The sequence below is a fragment of the Hypanus sabinus genome, chromosome 25 (assembly GCF_030144855.1).
Source record: "Hypanus sabinus isolate sHypSab1 chromosome 25, sHypSab1.hap1, whole genome shotgun sequence".
Lineage (NCBI taxonomy): Eukaryota > Metazoa > Chordata > Chondrichthyes > Myliobatiformes > Dasyatidae > Hypanus > Hypanus sabinus.
In genome coordinates, this window is record NC_082730.1 from 41,247,324 (window position 1) to 41,271,474 (window position 24,151).

Consider the following 24,151-nt stretch of genomic DNA (forward strand, 5'->3'; position numbering starts at 1 on the left):
TTTGAGTACTAATTTAATTGGTTCAGCAGAACATTGTGGGCTGTAGGGCCTAGTCCTGTGCTGTTCCATTCCATGTTCTACCTCATGGAAGCCTAACAAATATTGAAAGGCCTCGGTAGAGTGGATGTACACAGGATGCTTCAAATAGTAGAACGGTTTTGAACCAGAGGACAGCCTCAGAATAGAGGGAGTTCCCTTTAGAACAGAGATGAGGAGACGTTTCTTCAACCAGAGGGTGGTGAATCTGAGGAATTCATTGTTACAGATAGTTGTGGAGGCCAGGCCATTGGGTATATTTAAAGTGGAAGATGATAGGCTCTTGACTAGTGAAGCCAACGAAGGTTAAGGAGGAAGTCGGAATAGGGATTGAGATGGAAAGTGAATCAGTCATGATCAAATGGGAGAGATTTGATGGGCCGATTGGTCTAATTCTGCCCCTATGTCTTATGGTCGTATATTCGGCTTGCATGTGACATTGGAGAGGTTGAAAGGCCAAGCCTTGAGCTTGTGGATTGTGGGTAGCAGCACCAAGGTGGCATTATTATTGATCTGCAATATTTCTAAAAGGTATGAATCTGTGGCAAAGACTTCATCAGACAGCTAATTGACTAATATGTGGATATCTCTGAATTTTGTCCCTAGATGATTGTGATGAACTGTTCACAGATCTGTTGGTTTTTTCTAAACCTGATGTCTTGATCACTACTGGGTAATATGCCATGGTTATTTTTATTGAACCAAATTTCCGCTGAGAGGTATATGTGACCAGGGAAGTATGCTGACATTCATAAATGAATAAAAATAAACACAGAATTCTTTCTTAAGATTTTAAGGAATGAGTTTAAAAAGGCAGTTAAAGACCCCAGAATATATTTAAATACATTCAGAGAAAGTCAATTTAATAAATTAAGTATAAAGACTTTATTTTTTTTTTGTGCTGTGGGCTCAAACTTGCCAGCATAATCATGGGGATGTGGATCACAGATGTCCACTGTTGTGCAGGACGTCTGGACTATGCTATTGCGTAAGGAAATCTCGAACTTCAGGCAAAGTTATGGAAGTAAATGCCCCACTCCACCACATCCCACAGCCCCTGAACTGTAGCTTTGTGTGTGATTGTTGATGTTTTAGCTGAGATTCAAAGTTGAGTTTATTATCATATTGACAAATACGTAAATCCTCATGTGCGATGAAAAACATCCTCGCAGCAACGTCGCAGTAATAAAACTCAGAAAAACATAAATTATACAAACATTTAAAACAAGAGTTAAAACCAATAAAATAAACTAGTACTTTTTAATGCAAAGTGATCAAAATGGTTGTCTAGGTATTGCTAAACTCTTATGATTAAGATTTTGCTGGTTGGTTCAAAAACCGAAGAGCTGAAGGGAAGTAGCTGTGCCTGAAGTTGGTGGTGGGGGACTTCAGAATTCTGCACTTCCTGCTCAATGATCACTTAGGCAAGATAGTGGGAATCTTTAATGATATATATCACCTCCTGTTGATATGACTGATGATAGGTAGGGATGTGATCTTTATGCATTGGGTGGAGTTCTCTCACATTGCTGTGCATTCAGACTGTCGTATCTGACCATGATCCAACCAGACGGTATACTTTCAACAGTGCATTTGTGCAAGTCCGTTAGAGTGTTCGGTGACAAGTCAATCCTCCTTAAATTCCTAAGAAAGTAAAGAGGCTGGTGAGCTTTCCTTGTAGTTGCATCAACATTCTGAATCCGGAACAGGTCATCTGTGACGTGAATTTAAATTTCTGACTCTCTCAGCCTCTCACCCTCCTTCCCTTTCCTGAAGCCATTTCTTCAGCTTTGTTGACGTTGAGCAGGGGGCCCGGTGTCCTAACTCACTACGGTAAGCTGGGCCACCTGTGATTTGTCCAACAAACAGTAGTCTTGCCTACCAATCCTCACTGATTGAAGTTTGCTGACGAGGAAACTGGGAGGCAGAGAGGTCCGGGTTTTGAAACTTGGCAGAGAGTTTAGATGGGATGTTTGTGTTGAATGTCAAATGTAGTCGATGAGCAGCAGCCTGACGCATAAGCTCCTGTTGTCTAGGCGGTCCAGAGTGATGAGCCAGAGAAATCACATCTGCTGTTGGAGCGGAAAGAGGTCATCTCTGAGGCAAGAGTTGGTTCTCACAGCAACCAACCTCTGAAGTAGTTATGGTTGTGATATCATAGATAGTCATTTAAGCTGGATACGCTTCTCTTCTTGGACACTGGTACAATAGGTGCTTTTCTGAAGCAGGAGAGGACCTCAGAGTTTGAGCACGTCTGTAAGAACTCCAGCCAGTTGGCCTACAAAGGTCGTAGGTGCTCAGCCAGCAACTCCGTCTGAACCAGACACCTTTCATCGATTCACCCTTTTGAAGGATGCCCAGATGATAGCCTGAAATTACAGAATCATTGGGAGATGTGGGTGCTCGTGTGGGTGTGTCATAGTTCTCCCTAACAAAGCATGAGCTCCTGCAGGAGTGATGTCGCACGTAGGAAGTTATACTGCAAGCCCTGCACAGCTACCTCGCATCCATCTGTGATTCCAGTTTAAAATTGACTCTGTGTTCACAATGGCCTTCTGGAGTTGGAACTGGTATGACTCTGATTCACCAGTCCTAACTAATAAATAATAATAGTAATTATCATAATAAATATTTTATTTAAAGAACAAAGAACAATACAGCACAGTACAGGCCTGTGCTGTATCTCCAAGGGAGTGAAAATCCTTATATTGTGTGTCTGTTGTTATGTACAAGCAATAAGTTAGGGAAATGTGGGAGGATGTTGCCCAAACATTAAGATTGTATATATAATTGTTTAGTATACATGCACGTACAGTCATATACAACATATGGTCAGATATGCAGTCAGCTCAATTGATAAATCCAATGGCCTGGTGAAATAAGCTGTCCCGGAGCCTGTTGCTCCTGGCCTTAATACTGTGGTGCCATTTGCCAGGCGGTAGCAGGTGAAACAGTTTGTGGTTGGCATGGCTGGAATCACAGATGATTCCCTGGGCCCTTCTTACACACCTGCTCTTGTAAATAGAGGGAAGTTCACATCCACAGATGTGCCGGGCTATGCGTGGCAACACAGTCGTGGGTGTATAGGGAGTAGAGGAGGGGATTCAGGACACAGCCTCGGGGGGCTCCTGTGTTGAGGGTCAAAGGGGCATAGGTGAGGGTGCCCCTACTTACCACCTGCTGGTAATCTGACAGGAAGTCCAGGACGCAGGTGCACAAGGTGGGGTGCAGGCTGAGGTCTCCGAGCATCTTGTCAAGCCTGGGGGATTGATAGTATTGAATGCTGAACTGTAGTCCAAGAACAGCATTCTAGTGTATGCACCCCTCTTCCCCAGGTGAGTGAGGATGGTGTGTACTGCCATGGCTATTGCATTGTCTGTTGATCGATTGTGAATTGTAGGGGATGGTAGCTTTGAGTCCAGCCTCTCAAAGCATTTGCTTATGATTGAGGTGAGTTTAACAGGCATGCTATCTCGGTTTTCTTTGGTACAGGGACAATGGTAGGTGTTCTGAAGCAGGAGGGAACTACAGAGGGAGAGATTAAAAATGTACCAGCCAGGACTAGCCCTCAGCAGATTACAGATCTCCTAGGTCATCCTTGTTCATCCAGAGCTCAAGGTAGGGGAAAACTTGGAATGTTTTAGTGGGTAAACCAATACTTTAGACCATGAAACACACACAAAAAGCTGGAGGAGCTCAACAGGACAGGCAGCATTTATAGCCTGGCCTGCTGAGTTCCTCCAGCATTTTGTGTGTGTTTTGCTTGGATTTCCAGCATCTGCAGAATCTCTCTTGCTAATGATATTAAACCATGATATTTTTTGTAGAACTTTGTCAGACAACTTCAATGGCATCTGTCAATCACTTTGCTGTTTGGAATTGCAATCAGTACAGACTGACTAAAATAAATATCTTCTTATATAATGGAGATTAATGTACCGATAAGGATTAAAAAAAATATGACAGGGAAGTATTCAATGGATCAAAATTTCTATCTGCACTTCAATGACCATATAATTGCATTTCTGTCACTGAATCAAGCAATTTATTCTATAGTCATTCCAATACATAAACTGGTGCAGTGGCATTTGAACTCACATTTAGAACAAACCTTTGGATTCCTGGTCCAACAACATCATCACTATGTTAGTATAAGCAATGTTATGAGTATGATTGGACGGCAGGGGGAAGACGCCTGTCATCATGGTATTTTTCAGCAGAGAATGAGCTCCCTATCCTTTTGCAAATTCTCATCCTCTGGAGCAGCCATTCATATTAATTTAACTGCTGCAGTTCAAGGAAAGGATAAAAGATTTATAAACCTGAAAGTCAAATAAATACACATGCAAGTGAAGCTTAATGTTACTTCAGTGCTATAAAAATGATCAGCCAAGGCAATAGGTTAGCGAGAGCTGTTTGTACATTAATGCTCAATGACATCTTTTATTAAATATTGATGATACATGGTTCAAATCTTTTCCATTGTGCAGCACTGCTCTGACAGTAGTTGTTGTTTAGGCCAATTTTTGCAACATTATTTTGCTCCTTTGGCTTACAATTTCAGATGAAGTAATTTCAAAATGAAATTATAAGCAAAGTGTAAAGTTATATCATTCATGTGAACTGGCACATAGAACAATCATTTATTGTTTTCATGACAGAAGCACTTTATACTCTGCCAGTTGAATCCAATTTCACTTCATGGCCTTTGAAGCAATGTCATAAATTAGAGGTGCCCATTGCATTGTCATCAGGCACAAATCATGAAAAATACTGAACATTGCACTGAATCAAAGTTATTCAGATGCAATTTAATGCCTTGCTCTCTTTGTTTTATCCATGAAAAAAAAGAATTGGGTATCTATTCTAGTTAGTCACTAGAATTAACCATCACAGATTTTCATTTCACATGAAGTGACCGCTTTAGAAAAGCAATTCAGCCAAAATCAAGTGATCAATTCTAATGATCAGTTTGGTATGTGACTATGATTATGTGAGCATAATTTTCAACACTTGCTAGGTCATGCCGTTCTGTGGCAAGAAAGCACTTTTATTCTTAAAAGTCGATGTTTTTGGTGTTTGGTAAGTGGGGGGTAACCTTGCCTTAGATTCTGTATATCTCACTTGGATTTACTATCATTTTGTGAGTTATAAATAATTAAATAATTTTATCCCGAAATAAATTACAAGGTTGATTGAAAATGTGATATAGAAAAAAAAATTAACCAGACAGATTCTGTGTCTGTTGCCTAATCACTCCTACCATCTTCTCCTTTTCCACAGGAATTTCTTAGGCAAATGTTCCAACTGAAAAATTAAATGCAATTGTAGAACTTAACAGAAGCATGTTGGAGATTTCTTCTGAAGCTCAGTTCCGTGATGGTCAATAATGTTTAATTTCAAGAGCTCAGCATGTGTACAGTATGTTAAAATATTTATGAATACAACAGATGAGAAGTTCCTACTGCTTCTCATATACCTGCTGTCTTCTTAATGTCTCATTCCCAAACAAATGATTGATAAAGAAGGCATACACCATGCTTACTTTCATAGTTTGCAGCACAGAGTGTAAGAGTTGGGACATTAGATTGTAGCTTTTATAAAGTACTGTTTAGACTGAGCTTGAAGTAGTGTGCATACTCTAGCAACAATGAGGTTGCATGGGATAGAATGTAGATAAATTCATGTTGCATAGACTGGAGATCTTCAGTTATGGGGAGAGATTGGAAAGGCTGGTTATGTTTTCCACTGAGGGTAGAATGCTGAGGGATAACCAGACAGCGATATAAAAGCAGGATAGAAAGGATAAGTAGTCAGTATCTTTTTCACAAGATATAAGTATCAAAAACAAGAGGAGTTAGTTTTAAGGTGAAAGGAAGGAATTTTAAAGGAGATCTAAAGGGGTTTTCACACAAAAGGTGGCTGATTTCTGGTCTCACTGCTGGAGTGGCAGTAGAATCGGTTACAGTTCATATAATTAAGAAGCATTTTGAATGATACTTAAATAGACAAGGCTGAGAAGGAAGGGGCCTAATCTGATCAAATAGGATTAGTGTAGATATTTGAAAAGGTCAGTATTGGGGTGATGGTTTGAAGGGCCAACTTCGGTGCTCTACAATTTCATAACTCTATGAGTCAATAAATATTACTTCCAGATGAAGCACTGACTTACTTTCACTGCCATGATTTCATTCTACCTACTGGCCACTCTCCTCAATGGGAAGCACAATTGTAGAAAGGAAAATTGATTTTTTGTTCTCCCACATTTAGTTGCAAAGCTTTCGTATTCATAGCTGCCCAAGACCAACTTTTGTTGCTTTAGTTGCCCCACTACCACTTGCTTTTTATCATGTTCTGTTTTAGTATCACCTCCATATTTTCATCTTGCCATGGGCTTTCCTTTCCATTCTTTCTTTGTCCCATTCCCTACTGCCTCTAGAATTTCTTACACTAATGATTTGTAATTATGATGCATTAACATATTCCCTGGACTCTGCTTGACCTGTCGTATTTTATTTAGCTTTTTGCTGTTTTCGTAGTAATATATATACAGTCATTACCAATATTTATTGTTAGTACTTTCAAGTATGAGTAAAATTTTGCAAAGATAGGCTGCAGTGTTGATGTAATCAGGATCAGTGTGAAGAGTGAGATTTGCTTTATTTGTCACATACAGTATATAGTGCATCAAAATATACAGTGAAATGCACCACTTTGCCTCAAAGGAAGTCAATGAGGATTGTGTTGGACCACGGTTCTGGGACCAATGTAGCATACCTACAACTCACTAACCCTAACCGTACATCTTTGGAATGTGGGAGGAAACCAGAGCACCCAGAGGAAACCCACATGGTCACAGGGAGAACGTACGGACTCCTTCTGGGCAGCAGCAGGAATCAAACCCCATTCTTACAACTGGTGCTGTAAAGTGTAGCACTAATCACTAAGCTACTGTGTTGCCCCCTGCACCACCATATCACCCTGTCTCTTGTGTCTCAGTCTGTCTCTATCTGAATAAAGCTTAGTGCTTTCAAATCCTGCCTGATTATATGAATGTTGTGCTGTGCTACCTAACCTAGATTGTAGAACTGAAGGTGTCCTTTGAAGAAGAATCTCATGGGGAACATGAATGACAGAGAATGAACTAGAGAACAAGAATGAACTAGAGAACTTTTTGCTGTTAATTGATTAATTAGCTGCTCCAGTACATCTGCAACACCTACATCTACCCAGCAATGTAGACCCTGATCCAGGTACGTCTTGGCCACAAGAGGCAGATCACATCCTCTGGACCAATTATCATTAGTCTATTCTGGACCGTCAGCAAAGAGACAGAAGAGACAGCCTATAGTTCTTGGCACCAATCTACTCACAGAAGTTCAGTCACGAAAGTCACTCAGCCCTTGACCTCATTAGAGCCTTGTTAAAGACATGGACCAAACAAACAAACGCTAAAGGTGAGGTGAGAGTTACTGTCCCTAGCAACAAGGCAGCACTTGGTTGAGGAGCCCTGCTTAAACTAGAATTAGTGAGAATTGGTGAAAACCATCTACTGGCTAGAATTGTACCAGGGACAAAGGAAGATGGTTGTGGTGTTTGGAGATTAATCATCTCTGTGCAAATCTGCAGGAGTTCCTCAGGGTTTTGTCTTAGGCCTATTATCAACCGCTTGATCAGTGACCATCCTTCATCTGCAGTGGAGAAGAGAAAGTCCAACAGTCCCTGACATTCAATGCCACTACCATCACTCAATTTCCACCATCAATATCCTAGTGGTTACCATTGACCAGAAACTGTGTTGGAGTCATATGAACAATATGGCAACACGAGAAGTCAGAGGTTAGGAGTTGTGTAGGATACAACTCAATAGATACATTTAATGCCAGAGAAATGCACATCCTGAAATCCTTTTTCTTTGCAGACATCCACGAAAACAGAGGAGTGCCCCAAAGAATGAATGACAGAACCCCAAACCCAAAGTTAGAACCCCAAAGCACCCCCCACAACTCCCCCCTTCCACACATAAGCAGCAGCAAAGCAATGACCCACCCCCCTCTCCACCAGCAAAAAAGCATTTTCACCCCCCCACCGAGCACTCAATCGCGCAGCAAAGCATCAATAAAGGCCCAGATTTGCAGTACCCCAAAGACTACTCATTCATCTGGTGTTCAATGTACCACAGGCTCTCTCTCCCTAATAATGGAAAAAGGGGTGTCTCCATTTCACAGCGAGAGGGGAGACATACAAAGCCACTCACATCCCTATTCCTCAAAGCTCTTCCATCACCCACAGGTCATGAATCCAATGGAATTGACTCTATTTTCCTGGCTGAGTACAGCTTCTACACTCAAGAACCTTGACACATATGGGGAAAGCAGCGCACACGACACACAGCCGTCCCACAATGCATCACTTACTCCACTACTGAAGCACAGCAGCAACAGTCTGTACCATCTATAGGACACACTACAGCGACTCACCAAGACTTCTTGAACAGCACATTCTAAGTCCATCAGCTCTACCAGCTAGAAGGACAAGAGCTGCATGGGAACACCACAACGTGGAAGTTCCCTCCAATCTAAATGTCATCCTGACTGGGAAAAATATTTTTCACTGTCGATAGGGCAAGTAAGGAGGGACAGTTAAGTGCTGGCTCAGCCTGTGAAGCCCACATCCCTTGAATGAACATAAGCTAATATTCCCTGGCTAGAAAATGATATGTGGAAAACTTTTCTCCTGAAAAGGACAACAGATTTGTTGAATCCTGTCAATAGTTAAAGCAGAAAATGATGAAAACTATCTCTGGGTAAAGTGGCATTTATCAAGAGAGAGATAAATTATGTTTCAGTTCTCAATGGAAAACAATTGTTGGAAATGTGAAATGTTAGCAGAAATCGTTGATATTGCTCAGCAAGTCAGGCAGCACCTGTGGATGGAGAAATACTGTAATTATTTCAGGTTGAAGATCTTTGTCGGTATTAGATCCCCGCTTCCCAGTTCTGATGAAGCGTCTTCAAGATGAAACATTAACTCTTTCTTCCATTTCACAATTGCTGCCTGAACTGTTGGGTGCTTCCTGCAGTCTCAGTCTTTCAGATTTTTGGCATTTTGTCAGATCTGAAAGAAGTAAACGAAGGTGGAATTTGAGCAGGCACAAAGACCAAAGGAGAATGGGAGAGCGAGTGGAATGTTTAGGATAAGGTAAAAACAAGGGGATGTAGAATACATCATGGAACAGAGGGTAGTTACTGGAACAAGAGAAGAATTCAAAGAGTGGTGCATGGAGGGAGGGAGCAGCTAAAGCAGAACCTACAGCTAAAAGGATGGGAGTCATGCTTGTAGTCTGGATTTATTGAAAACATTGTTGAATTCCAGATTATTGTAAGTGTATATATGATGTTCCCCTCTTAACTCTATATTATGGGTACACCTATCTCATTCAGAACACACTATATAGTATGGACAGAAGCACCACATTTTCAGTTCAATCAGAAATCGCCTTTTGAAACTGGTCTGCATTTATCTGACCTGGAAGAATGTGAGTCCCATTCTCTGTTTGGTCAGTGTTCTAGTCAGAAACTTGAAATACATTGTGATGACCCTGAAAGTCTTTAATGCATTAGCACATTTACTATGAAGATTAACTTAAACTTTGACGAGTTTGCATATTAAATTTAACATAGAAGGAGTCTGTATGCCAACCCAGATGAAATCTACACAAACACGAGAAAATCTGCATTGTCCCCTCCCTTACAGGTTTCACCTATCACCTTTTGTTTCTCCCCCTCCCCTACGTTTAGTCTGATTCCTCATCTTTTTTCTCCAGTCCTGCTGAAGGGTCTCAGCCCGAAACGTCGACTGTACTCTTTTCCATAGATGCTACCTGGCCTGCTGAGTTCCTCCAGCGTTTGGTGAGTGTTACTGAGATCTCCTTCGCTTTGGATTGAAACAGACAACCTTTATTTCCATAGATTACATAAATTAATCCATTTCCTCTCCTGTCTTAAGTGAACATTCTGTAGTAATACTTTACAATTTCAGCTGATCGGTAGCTCAGGAACTCTGTAAACGATGTAATTTATCATAACATTAGTGAGGGTTCTGACATTAATCAGTAGAACTTTTATTTTGATATTGTGGCTGCCTTCATCCCTGTGCTACCTCACTGGGGTAAAGATGAGCCTGTGGAGTTACTATATTCCTCAAGAATAGCATCTTAGTGCAAAGAATGTTTAGCTACATCAGGGCTGTGTACACACAATGGTGCAAACCTCTCTGGTTGGCATATCGATGACGAAGCTCTTGGTTGAACTAGTTTAAAGACTCCTATTCAATAGGCTACACATGTTCAAACAGGTACCCAATCCAAAAGTCATCAACTTCTTATGCTGTCCTACTGTATATTCTATGTTCAATACTCAAGTGAAAAGCATGCCATCTACTTTATTTTTTGTAGAAACTGGCAAGCTGATCAAATATTGTGGTCTTCCTGAAGACTCAGAGGTTGATAGCAAGATAATTAGGAGGGGAATGTGGTGGGCATAGAAGATAGAACGGTCCAAGACAGGAACAGTTCCTGAGTGGTATTGTAACAACAATCTCCCACTCAATGTCAATCCTGCCACAGCCTATTTCTCTAAGCTCTTACCCAAGCCCCCTGCAGGAGAACTTGAGACTTGTTCAAGTTGTTCAAGTTACACTACCCTTTCCTCGTACCCCACCTCCAGCCCTCTTATGCCCAATGTTCCACTCAGTACAGGTCTGTACCCTTGAATCGTAGAGCCATGGATTTACTGTATTCTGCATAGAAACAGGTAGCTCTGCCCAACTTATCCATGCTGACCAAGATGCCTACCTGAGCTGGTTCCATTTGCCTCCATTTATCCCATATCCCTCTGAACCTTTCCTATCCAGGTAGCTGTCTAAATGTCTTTCAAATATTGTAACTACAGGCTCTAAGCTAACCTCTGAATTACACTGCATCGAGCTTCAGTGGATGAGCTGGCTATTGGAAGTGCTAATGAAGATGAATCCTTCATCTTCATTCTCTCTTTGCTTCTCCAGCACCACCGGCTGGCCGGATGACCGCTTTAGTTGTCTGAAACAAAAAAATGGTAAAAGGTAGAGTTTTGTTGAGTGTGGGCGGGAAGGGAGCTTGTAATTCAGAAAGGATTATGTGATTGCAAGGAAGTGGGATGTAAGAAGGAGATTCGGGAAAGAGGGGACCATTATCTTTAGTGATCTCAACTCTGAAGGTGGCTGGGGACCCAGTAATGATGCTCCCAGTTTGGTGGGACCATTGTACCAAGAGGATAAGGTTATTCATGTTCAACGGCAAAAGCCCGGTTGGTGCTGCTCTCCAGTGTTAGCTCTGTGGAAGACAAGACTTTGTCTGCTGAACCAGCACAAGACAAGAGCTGCTGCAGACTTGTTCTTGCACGAGCATGGCTCTAGAACAACATCCAGTGTTTCATCAGTCTTCAGGTCATGCTACCCAGGGACTTGAGCTAATCTTATTTTTGCGATTGAATGTGCTATCATAACTCTATGCGCTATGTGTTGTGTGTGACTATGTTTTCCCTTGTCCCCAGAGGTCGCTGTTTTGTTTAGCAATATAAATATGAATGGTTAAATGACAATTGAACTTGAACTTGAAACAACACTTCCTCCCACCAGAAAGCTTAAACATGTACTCAAACCGACTTCTTCCAAGTTCAAGTTATTATAAAAGCATTTAATCCAACGTGTCTGGAAATTGTAAGCAGCTTGGTATAACGAGCGGGCTGGAAAAGTTGAACAAGAAAAAATTCAGAGTCCTCTGTCCCCAATCGGTTCTAGTTTCAAGCCAATCATACGCTGGGAGATAATTTTGCACATGAGATCTGATGAGTCAAAAAAAAATCTCAAAGTGGAGAAAACAATTAGGTCCATTAGTTTATCATTCAGACACAGCAGCCCACCACCTTGATGTTTTATGATTAGTCTGTATTACATTTATATCTGCCCGGACTGATTACTTCTCATTTTTTCACAAAGCCTTGCATTTAATTTAAGGGCAATATAGGCACTGTTCATTGATTCATTAAGTCACGGCTAAAGCCAATTCCATTTATCCAGCTTTCCTCATTAACCTCACCTGGCACTGATCTCTCAACCTTTCACTGTTTTTCATAGGTCTGAATTGTGAATTGTGAATTTTTGAATTGTGTGAAGCAATGATTTTTGACATCAAACATAGAAAAACCTAGCACTGCTGTTTAGGCCTCACCTTATTAGGAGAATTTATTATGGAAATAGAATATGTCAAAAACACTCAGCTGGTCAGGTGGCATCTGTGGAAAGAGAAAAGGTGTTAACTTCAGAGTTCGAAGCAACTTCATTATCAAAGTACGCATACATCAGCCTTGAAATTCATTTTACTAGAGGCATGTGTTGGCACATGGCCAAGTAAGTGGTTAAGGAGTTCGTCTAGTTATCTGAAGGTCGCTAGTTCGAGCCCTGAGACTGTATGTGTCCTTGAGCAAGGCACTTAACCACACATTGCTCTGCGACAACACCGGTGCCAAGCTGTATGGGTCCTAATGCCCTTGGAGGTGTGGAGAGGGGAGACTTGCAGCTTGGACAACTGCTGACCTTTCCAGGCTTGCCCTGGAAACTTTCCAAGGTGTAAATCCATGGTCTATCGAGACTAACAGAGATCCTCCCATTAGAGGCATTCAGTGGAAAACAAAGAAATACAATAGAAACAATGAAAACTAATCATTTTTATACAACCCATGTGTAAAAGAAGACAAACTGCACAATAATGTAAATATTACTGAGAATAAGAATTGTAGAGTCCTTGGAAGTGTGTCCATATGTTGTAGAATCAGATCACAATTGAGGAGGGTGAAGTTAATTCATGGCGGCTCAGGACCTTGATGGTTTAAGGAGAATAATTATTCCCGAATCTGGTGGTTTGAGACTTAAGGCTCCTGTGCCTCGTTCCTGATGGTAGCAGTGAGTAGAGAGCATGGTCAGGATGGTGGGAATTCCTTGATGATGGCTGCTGCTTTTTTGTGGCAGCACTTCTTGTAGATGTGTTAAGTATTGGGGAGAGTTTTTCAGATTGATCTGACAGACCTCAATTAGCCTGAAGTATGTTATGTACATTATTGCTATTATCAAACGTGTTACCCCATTTCATGTCTTCAGTGCACTGTGAGGCTGATTCTGTTCTATGTAAGTGACCTTACGCTGTGCGGACACCACCGACAATCCAGCCACCATCTCTTTGAATGGCTCTTACTTATATATTAAACCCCAGCACTGCAGCAATAATGCTGAGCATTCGTCCTGGAATGTTCAATTAATCATGACATCAAACAAAAAAATTAATTTAAAGGTTGCACTTCAATAGAAAAAAATATTATGAAAACAGAAAATGCGGACACACTCAGGAGGTGAGGCAACCTCTATAGAAAGTGAAACAGCTAAAATTCAAGTTGAGGACCTTTCATCAGAATTGGGAAAGAGATAAAAATAAATTGCTTCTCCTTATTTACTATAGCACAATACTGTATTTTACACATATTTTACATAGCTTGAGATAATTAACTGGAATGCCTAGGAAAATGCTTTTTTTGTGCCAAGGCATTGTTAGAGAGAGTTGCTTAATCTGAAATTTTTCTACAATTGCACACCAGTCACATGGTGAATGTAGCTGTTTTCGAGGGTAATAATTTCAAGGTATGTTTTTAACTTTAGTGGATGAATGAAAGTATAATTTTCTGGTATAGAAATTAAGTGCATTGGCTAATGCAATTCTTATACATAATTGTTAGAAAAAATTAGTGACTTGTCATACAAATGCAAAAATCTGTGGTTGCCCTTGGCCCTCCAGATATCTGCAGTGGCCTACAGCTGGGTGGTACTTCACTGATTTTCCATGATGGATGCAAGGCCAGGGAACCGCCCAGGCTAAAGCAGGGCTTCAGAAGTAATAAGACCTTCTTAAATAGGTAGGCCTGAGCAGGGTCTAGCTCAGGAAGTCTGATGTTTCAATCATGAAAGCACCTTCCCACCAATTTATCAACCTTCAGTTCTTCCCCACCCCAACCTGAAAATGAGAATCACTCATTAATTTCCTTTCAATTGCAAGTTAATTACTCTTATCTGTTACGTACCCTGTAATGGGATAGAAGGACCAGCAGAAATGGAACACACCTGGAGTTCGAGTCTTCTGTTAACAAACACTATTTTGTTAGTATCTACCAATAATAGTAAACTTAAAACCAGACAAACCAAGGATTAAGAGTGTTAGGCACATATAGGTGTGAGTTTATGTTTCCCAAACTCATTCAAGCTTAGGTGGTAAATGATACAGTCTTGTGATGGTATGTGAAAAAGTTCAGTTCAATGCATGAGGTTGCTGTTGTTGGTGAGAGAGAGATTTGTAATCCAAAGGCGTATGTTGTGAGAAAGTAATTACGTTGATATTCCACAGATTCCATGACAGCAATACAAAATAACAATAGCAGTAGGTTTTATCTCTGAAGTTGTTCCACACTACACACGAAGGATCACCGACAGTGATCTTCAACAAATATCCTTTCAACACAAGTGGTATCACACCTGAATTCAGCTATGGGACGTCTCAAAGTGGTGACCACAGAATACTCAAACAAAAATCCACGTATGGATTATCATCAACAGTAGCTTATCACTAAAAGGGGACCATCTTCCTGGGAACCACCACCCAGGCAAGGGTCGACACACTGCTAGATTCCACAAGGTTACCCCAATCACATACAACGTGATAGCCACTTATCCTGTTCCACGGCATACGAAATAACTCCAACAGTGATTTACTACAGGGGTGCCTTTCTTCAGCGAATTACCACACCCAGACAAAGGGTAAATACACATGTGGTATTCACAAAGGTTTCCCCTCACCAGAGAACCCATGCCTGTGGATTAACTAAGTGGCAATCACACTTCCATAGCCGAATGGAAACAAACTCACCCTTACGGGCTATTTAGAGAGAGAGTCCAAACAGTGATCTCTTTGTCACTAGGTTTCTTCTGTTCCAAACCTTCCTCTCCTCTCTTCTCTTCTCTTCCTGCAAACTTGTTCTAGTAGCAGAAACTTATAAGAGTCATTTATCAATACTCAGTATCAATCTTGGCTCACCCCTTTTGGGTTACTGAAAGTTTAAACCAGCGACCGACTCACTGGTGTCTTTCATTGACCGGATCCATCTTGACTCTAACCGTGTCTTTCTGTGTGTCCTTGTATATTCAAAACAAGCTGCAAAGAAACCGTAACATTGATTGTCCATCAAATAACCCCACCTCTCTTCGCCACAGCAACTCAGAAGCAGGCAGTGTCCTTGCATAAATCCAAACACACTGTAGTCAGTAGAAATCCAATAGAGCAAAAGTCAGTCTCAGTTCTTTCAGCGTTTTAAAGTGACAGACCACAGAAAAAAATTAACCCTAGGGGTACATAACATATATCTGTATAATAGTAATTGTTTATATAGACCTGTAGGCTCTTGGCCATGATTTTGAAGCATGAATTTCACTTGCCTCACTCTCAAAACAGGTCACACATCCAACAGTTACTTCTCCATTTAATTGGTAGCTTAACTCTTGAACCCTCAACATGTTACGAGTTTGGCCTGCAAACTTAAATTACCTCATGTTCGCAATTCTGACCAAACCTATAGCAGTCTATTTGATTTCACCACCTGATGCTCCAAACTATTTCATCATTTTGTTCCAATGAATGATGCTGTTGTTCCATTCCTTCATATATACCGTATACTATATAATATAGCCATTATATGGACATCACGGAACAGTACATTTTAAATTGTCCCATTCAGGCCTAAAGATTTAAACACTGTGGAGGATTTCTCACTCTTGTGGGATAAGGCAGGGTGGGGCCGGCCCTGCTCACTGCTCTGTTTCATTCACTCGGCTAAGCATTGAGGCCTTCTCCAGCTGCTTCGTGCTTCATGTCTATGGACTCCCTTCTGTTCTGAAAGCTGTTTTCTTCCTTTCCTTGTTTGCACAATTTGCTCTTTTTCTCTCTGCACGTTGGGTGTTTGACGGTGTTCTTTTTTTCTGGGTTCCATTGGTTGTCTTTGCTTTGTGTCTGCCTGTAAGGAGATGAATCTCAAGGTTGTATAACGTATACACTCTTTGATGATAAATGCACTTTAAACTTTAACATCTTTCTTAACCGAGGCCGGGGTTGTCTCACTCTGCTTGGCAGGTGACACTTGTGGCTATGAAACAGTATCAGGTCCTGGGGCCTTCTTGGTGCTACATAGTGGTTGTAGGAGTTGACTCTGGGACTGTAGGAAGTGGTTCTGACAGCTCTGGACTCTTTTCTTCTCCAACAATTGACTGCTGTCTTCAACTAATCAATGTGTTGTCTCTAAATAACATCAGACACAATTTCCACTGTGTAGGACAGGGGTCCAGTTCTTTCCAAATACCCACATTTGATCACCTCTGTAATCCCTCACCAGGACTGCTTGCCCAGGAGTGAAACATCGAACCTTCTTGTTTGAAGAGCCCTCAATTTTTGTCAGCTGTTTGTCGTGCATTCTCCTTCTGGGATTAGTTTTGAGAATATCCAAGCGTGATCTCAAGGGACATCCCAGGAACAGTATAGCTGATGAGTTATTGGTTGTGGAGTGTGCTGCATCGTGATATACAAGGAGGAAGTTGAGCCGTTTCTAATTCAATGACAGCGTAGTGTGTTCTTCTGACATTGCTTATACAGGTGGCCCCCGTTTTTCAAACGTTCGCTTTACGACAGCTCGCTGTTACGAAAGACCTACATTAGTACCTGTTTTCACCAACCAAAGAGGATTTTCACTTTTGCAAAAAAAAGACACCCGCTTTATACATGTGTTTATCCCAAGAAAGACTACCATGACCGTGAAGCCTTGTGCGGGCAGTTGCGTGCGCGTGTGTGAATGTGTCTATTTTTCTCTCCAAATCAATTTTGGCTCGCTGTCTTCCCGATTTTGGTAAGTGAAACTACACCATACATACATTATTTCTACTTTATATATGCTGTATATTTATCATATCATTCCTGCTTTTACTACATGCTAGAGTTATTTTAGGTTTTATTTGTTATTTGGTATGATTTGGTGGGTTATTTTTTGGGTCTGGGAATGCTCAAAAATTTTTCCCACATAAATTAATGGAAATTGCTTCTTCGCTTTATGACATTTCGGCTTACAAACGATGTCATAGGAATGCCCGACCTTCGGATAACGGGGGAAACCTGTAGTACATTCTTTGAACACAGGACAAAGAGTTCCACCAAGCCATTTGTAGCTGGGTGGTATGTATTATTCAGGAATGATTGAAATTTCCACAACAGACTGTGGTCCATTATCAGCGACTACACTTTGTGGAACACTAGTCCTTGAAAAGAGACTTCTCAGCACATCAAAAGTATGTGAGGCTCTAGTGGATGGAGGTAATGGGGAACACTTCTGGCCACTTTGTAGCTGCTTCCACTACTACCAAGAAATTTGTGCCCATGCATGGTCTGGCAAAATCCAAAATTGAATCCTCTGCCAGAGCAAAGCAGGCCATCCAGGGATGGAGAGTCACTGCTCTCGGCATCTTCTGGACGTGTTGGCATCCCGAACAGCTGCTCAATCTGCTAATCCATCCCAGGCTACTAGACAAAGCTTCAAGCTGACACCTTCATTTTGCCCGCTCCTAGATAACCAGCTTGTAGCTCCTCCAACACTTTAGCTCTCAACTGGATGGGACAAGCATCCCCACATCCTCACATAAGGCAATGGACTTCAAGGGCAAGTTCATCCCAGCGCTGGTAAAAATGGGGGAGCTGGGATTTCTGTGACACATTCTAGCCATTTTGGGTTGCCACTGAGACAGTGTGGGGTATTTTCTGGTTTTCCTTTTGATTATCTCTGCCATAATAGGGAGAATTCTGACATCCGCTATTGTAAATTTTTTTGGGTATCTTCTTTTCCAAGGGTAAACAAGACGATCTATCAGTATTTCCTGATTAGTTGTCCTCTTGAATTCGATCTTGCACTTGCGTCCTCCAAGAAATGGAGCTCATCTTTGCATTCGTGCTGTTGGTGTCAGTGCCCCCCACTTCTGTGGATTGAAAATGGACACTAGTGGTTGATGATCAGTAATGAGGGTAAACTCTCACCCATGTAAGCACTAGTTGAACCATTTTACACCCCAAACCAAACTCAAGGTCCCTCTGTCACTCTGTGCGTAATTTCTGTCTGTAGCAGTAAGAGAACTTGATGCAAAGGCAATGGGGTATTCATTTCCATCACTCACCTGTACCATCACAGGCAAGCTTCACACGATTACGTGGATCATAACATGTGAGCACAGTCTGATATCACCATTTCCTTTACCTTTTTGAAAGTCAGCTTACACTGCTCTGTCCATTGCCATTTCTTCCCTAACTGCCGTAATGAGTACAGTAGCCAGGTTTTATCAGGGACCTGTAATAATAACTGACAAACACTAAAAAGGACCACAACTGCGACACATCCTTGGGGCAAAACCATTGCCAGAATTTTCTCAGCACATTTATGCAATCCTTATGCGTCAATGGTGTGACCACAGTAAGTGATGCTTGATTTAAAGAATTCACACTTGTGTCATGCTCCAAGATCATAATCTTCTACAATTTTTAACACTGTCTTGAGATTTTGGAGATGTTTCTTGTCATTATTAATGGTAACAATGATGTCATCCAGGTAACATCGAGGACCTGGACTGCCTTGCAGCACCTGTTCCACAGCTTTCTATAAGAGTACTCCAAACATGTCTATTATAGAAAAAGAAAAGCCCTTTGTGAGCGTTTATGGTGAGAAACCCTTTGGATTCTTCTTTCATCTCCATATATAGGTAGGCCTCAGCTAAACCCACTTTGCTGAAGTGCTTTCCGACAGAAGGTTTTGCCAAGATATCCTTTGACTCATGCTTCAGTTAGGAGATATTTTTGAATGTTTTCTTTAGCCCATAAGACTATTAAGATATAAGATCAGAATTAAGCTGTTTGGCCCATCGAGTCTGCTGCAACATTTCATCTGGCTGGTCATTTTCCCTCTTGGCCCCATTCTCCAGCCTTCTCCCCATATCTGTTCATGCCCTGACCAATCAAGAATCTATCATCAGCTGCCTTAAATGTATGTAAAGACTTGGCCTCCACGGATTCCCGTGACAACAAATTCTGCAGATTCACAACTCTTTAGATAAATAAATTCCTCCTCATCTCCGTTCTAAAAGGTCATCCCTCCTCAGAGGCTGTGTCCTTTTGTCCTACCATAGGAAACATACTCTCCACGTCACTCTATCGAGGCCTTTCTGCATTCAATAGTTTCAATTAGATCACCCCTCATTCTTCTGAGTTCTAGTGAATACCGGCCCAGAGCCATCAAACGCTTTTTATATGTCAAGCCAGTAAATCCTGGAATCATTTTTGTGAATATTCTTTGAACCCTCTCCAGTGTCAGCACATTCTTTCTAAGATAAGGGACCCAAAGCTGCTCACAATACTCTAAGTGAGACCTCACCAGCACTTTATAAATTCTCAGCATTACTTCCTTGCTTTTATATTCTCATCCACTGGAATTAAATGCTAACATTGCAATTGCCTTCTCACCACTAACTCAACCTGCAAATTAATCTCCTTGTAAAATTCCACAAACCAAACAATTGCTCAGAAAATCACTTCAGTTCAGCCCTGTACACTGAAATGGACCCACCCCCATTTTGATTCAGTTTATGAAACCTCAACAATTGTTTCAGTTCTAAGTGTTCCTGCATTACTTTCAGATATCAGCAAAGCTCCTGTCGGCTGGTTTGATTGGAGCAATCAAGTTTCTAGGTGACCTGTATGCCTTTCCACCTATAACACTCAATAATATTGGCACCTATTTCTCATTGACTATTTCATATCCTTTGAAATACTTCTCAATTCACTAAGTATACAATATCCAGTTATCTCTTATGCAATCAAATGCATATGCCTTTCCAATGTAGCCATTTCTGCTTTTTAAAAAAAATTATGATTATTTTCACCCAGTACTCACAGTTTATGAATCTAAGAATTTTGTCAGTTTTCGGCCCTTTTTTTAACTCGAGCGTCTCTCTTCATTTCCGAAGAAAAAATATTGCGAGCACTTTAAAAAAAAAATTCGATCATCTCACTGCGCTTCAGCAGTCATGTAGTCATGTCGGATTTATTTTAAAACTTATTTGCCACCACTGTTTTGTTTCATAACTCCAAAACTGATCGAAAGATAAACACTGGAGAACCAGGGATAAAAGTGTGTACTTCATATTCGCTTTAGCGAGGAGCACAATTATGATGTGGTGGTGTCATGACTTATGCCATTCATGCACTTTATACCCGTAAACAATAAAGAAAGCTTAATCAAACAATATATTTACAATATTGCCCATATGTTACTGAAATATTAAATACACAACGGTTACAGTATTAAATTGATTTAGCAGCGTGACTTCGGGGAGCATGGAAGGAAATAAAAATATCCAGCAGAAGACCACACTGTAATGAGGAGAACATGCACATCCCACTTGTGCAGCCTCCAAGCTCAGAATTGGACCTGTGTCTTTGCAACCATGAGATAGCCAGGCAAAGAGCATTACCACCATGGTGCCCACGACTCCATGACATCAGTCCCCATGAGGAGTTAGCGTGCTGTTATCTGGGAGGGATTTAGTTTATGCTACTTCCTCATGCAAGACAGACAACATATCAGCAAGGGATATGTACCCTTGTCCCCTAGAAAGCCTCCATAGCTGCCCGAGGGACTGGGAAAGGTGAAAGAGCTACCTTACTATCTGAAGCATGCACCAAATCATGGCTAACCCCTTCCAATCCCTCCCCTTCTTGTTATTTTTATCTACAGCAGCATTTGTTGCATTTCTTGGCTTCATCCCCAGAATAAACATTGATTAGGGTGCTGAGGAGGTATTGGTAGTGAATACCGACTGTCCTTTCTCAAACCTCCTCTTCAGCCGCAATGTATTTGATCAGAATGCAAATGGTCAGATTAGCTCATGGTGTCGAGTAGTGTCAGTAATCCAAAGCAATGATTTGATTATTCCTGTTCAGTTAATTGTTGTTGGTAGCTGAAGCAGATTAAAAACTTGAATCTGCTGTTGATCAACTTAAATGCCCTTCTGGAGCTTGTGCTCAGGACTTACAGAATTTCCTTTACCAAGAAAGTACTCTGCACTGTGTGCACCAACCATCTTGGACACTATAGAGATCCTGTAATAATTAAACTATAGGAATTGCTGTGGTGAAACAACCTCTGAGTAGATAATAGAGATACATATATCCATATTTTCAGACACGTTTTAATTGAATGTACTCCACATTAGCACAGCATTTCATCTCACTTGCTAACCAAGCCCAAATGCAATCCCATGATGCAATTGAGCACTCAAGGTTTTAGTCTCTGTTATTTTCCTTGTCAATTGATGATTTATTTGTAGTTTGCTGAATAGCATTGTAGTACATATTGCTGTAGCAAGGCATAAATCAAGAAAATATGCCAGAGGAATCTAGAAGATGATCAACCATTGAGTCTGAATCATCTTTTATGTCAGGGCTTTTAGTGATATATGTACAAAATTTCTTTCTCCTATCACACTGAGTACCCAACGGTCTTATTCTGCTATGCTGATTTATGCTGAAGTAATTTGCTTTACCATCTTTGTACAATTTTGTAATTTGCATATTTTTAAACTCTCTCCCTCAGATAAATTCTACTAAAGATCAAACATCTCGGCATCCACATTTATTGTACAACCCTGCGAGGCTGGTGATCAGATTTGTGTCTAGAGTGTGAAGGGATGAAATAAAATTTTGGCAGGTACATCACTAGGATGCACTATAAACTCTTCAGATGCCATACACAAATCAAGGAGTGTTGCCTTACATTATTAGAACCATACTTTAAGAAAAGCAGGCTGTGACAGGGAAGGGATAGTTGAGAGCTCACAGTTCACAATGATTTCTGTTGGCCATGGTTCACAGTTAGCAAAAATTGAGTTTATCATTCCCAAGATGCACTGAAAGAAAATGCATGAAAACTTTATTTCTAACAACTCCATTTAAAGATTGCCAATTAAATAGGACACTTGAATTTAATTAAATCGTTGAGGAGGAAAGGAAGACATTTAGTCAATAGTGCCTTTGCTAACTGAATCGAGTATTCTGAATCACTGCAGACAGTTAATCTTTGCTTTTGGTGAAGTATTGTGTCCACTCTGGTACCATGGCCATCAAAATCCTGCAGGCTAAGATCTTCCTGACATATAAATATGAGTCAGATTTTAATGGGTGTTTTATGGAAATTTCAGAATCAATTGGAAATGTTTGATGTGAATTATTTTACCGAAGACACCAGCATAAAATCCAGAGAATCTAACATAAGCAAATATAAACTATATTGACTTATTTGTTAAATAGGCAAGATATACTTTATGCTCTTGTCACTGGATTGATCTCTTCCAGATATCACATTTCATTTATAACTACTTGACAAAACTTGCAGGGCACTATCATACAAAGAGAAACACAATATTTTTCTGTAAATACTATTTATTTCTGGAAATTATGCAATGTGGGGGAACTGATTAAATGGAACAAATTAGCATGGTAGTTAAGATTGTCAGCTCAAATACCAATCCTGGATAAAGGCTCTTGTGTTTCTTTGCATAATCATTACAGTAAAATGATTGGCAGGTGTCAGGAATACGGATCTCTCCAGAATGATTGCAATGTCATTACAATTATTTGAAATATAATTGACACACGAAAGTCAGACGTCAATGTCGTGCTCATCTGCAAATCTATTCAACTGGGGAAAGATCCATGACTGATTAGACTAAAAGCTTATTTGCCCCCTTCAAGCCACTTGCTGAAATTGATGACTGGGATGACTGCAGAATTGCTCCTTTTGTTTTGTCAGGTGCAACCATTTGCTGGGGCCACAGTCATGCCCAGGAGGTTGTGATCTTGTGCAATTAGCTGCTGAGGACAGGAAGGTGCCAGATGGAAAACTAGAATCTGGGTTGTGTGGCGCCCTTCTTCCAAATGCTATGCTATTCAGGCTTGAATTAACCCAAAGATTGGTGCTCAGGTGGTCATTGCTGTGTCAAGTCATGTTAGGTCTGTATGTCATGAAAACTTTATCCTGATCAGCTGGGCAGGTAGGCTAAAAATTGGTAAATGTCTATCAATCTAGATAAATGAGAAGTTTTGCATGTTGGGTGATTAAACCAGGGTAGGGGTTGTGCAGTGAATGGTAGATTTATGGAACAGTGGTATCTAGGAGTGTTAGACATAGTTTGTTGAAAGTGGCATCCCAGCAATATCGTATGGTGCAGAAGGCATCAGACATGTTTTCCTTCATCAATTGAGACATTGAATATAGCAATTGGAAAACCGTGTTGCAGTTATATAAAATGTTGATCTAGGCTTCACTTGGAGTATTGTTTACCGTTTCAGTCACTTAATTATAAGGAAGTTCTTATTAAACAAAAAATGTGTACAGAAAAGATCTACCTGGACTATCCTAAGTTTTAAGTAGGAGTTTTGTAGACAAGGACTTTACTTCCTGAAACCTAAGGTATTGAGGGATAACCTGATAGAGTTCTATAAGGTTATGAACAGGGTGAAAGCACAGTCTTTTTTGCCCAAGAGAGAAGGTACAAAAAGCAAAAGGGCATAGTTTTAACATCAGAGGTAAGAGATTTGAAAGGGACATCTGGGACAATTTCTTCACACTAAGGATGTTCTGTATTTGGTATGAACTGCCAGATACAGCATATTGGTTGAGACAGGTACATTAGCGGCAAACTGAAAACCATCTAGAGAGATACATGGATAGGAGAGGTTTAAAAGGCTATGGTCCAAGCATGGGCATATGGGACTCGCTTATTGGGCAACACAGTCAGCATGGGTGAGTTAGGCCAAAGGGTTTGTTTCCATGTTCCTATGACTCCATTAATTTGATGTTTGCATTTCTCTCCACGTGAGAGAAATATATAATTTCCTATATAT

General features: G+C 40.7%; 1 protein-coding gene across 1 annotated transcript in view; it reads left to right on the forward strand.

Moving 5' to 3' along the window:
• The window catches only part of LOC132381196 (neuron navigator 1-like), a 752,075-nt gene that overhangs the window by 706,159 nt on the left and 21,765 nt on the right, over positions 1-24,151 (forward strand). The window contains exon 37 of the mRNA XM_059950487.1: positions 9,863-9,947. The gene's annotated coding sequence lies outside the window, so the exon portion shown is untranslated. The remainder of the gene's footprint in view (positions 1-9,862; positions 9,948-24,151) is intronic.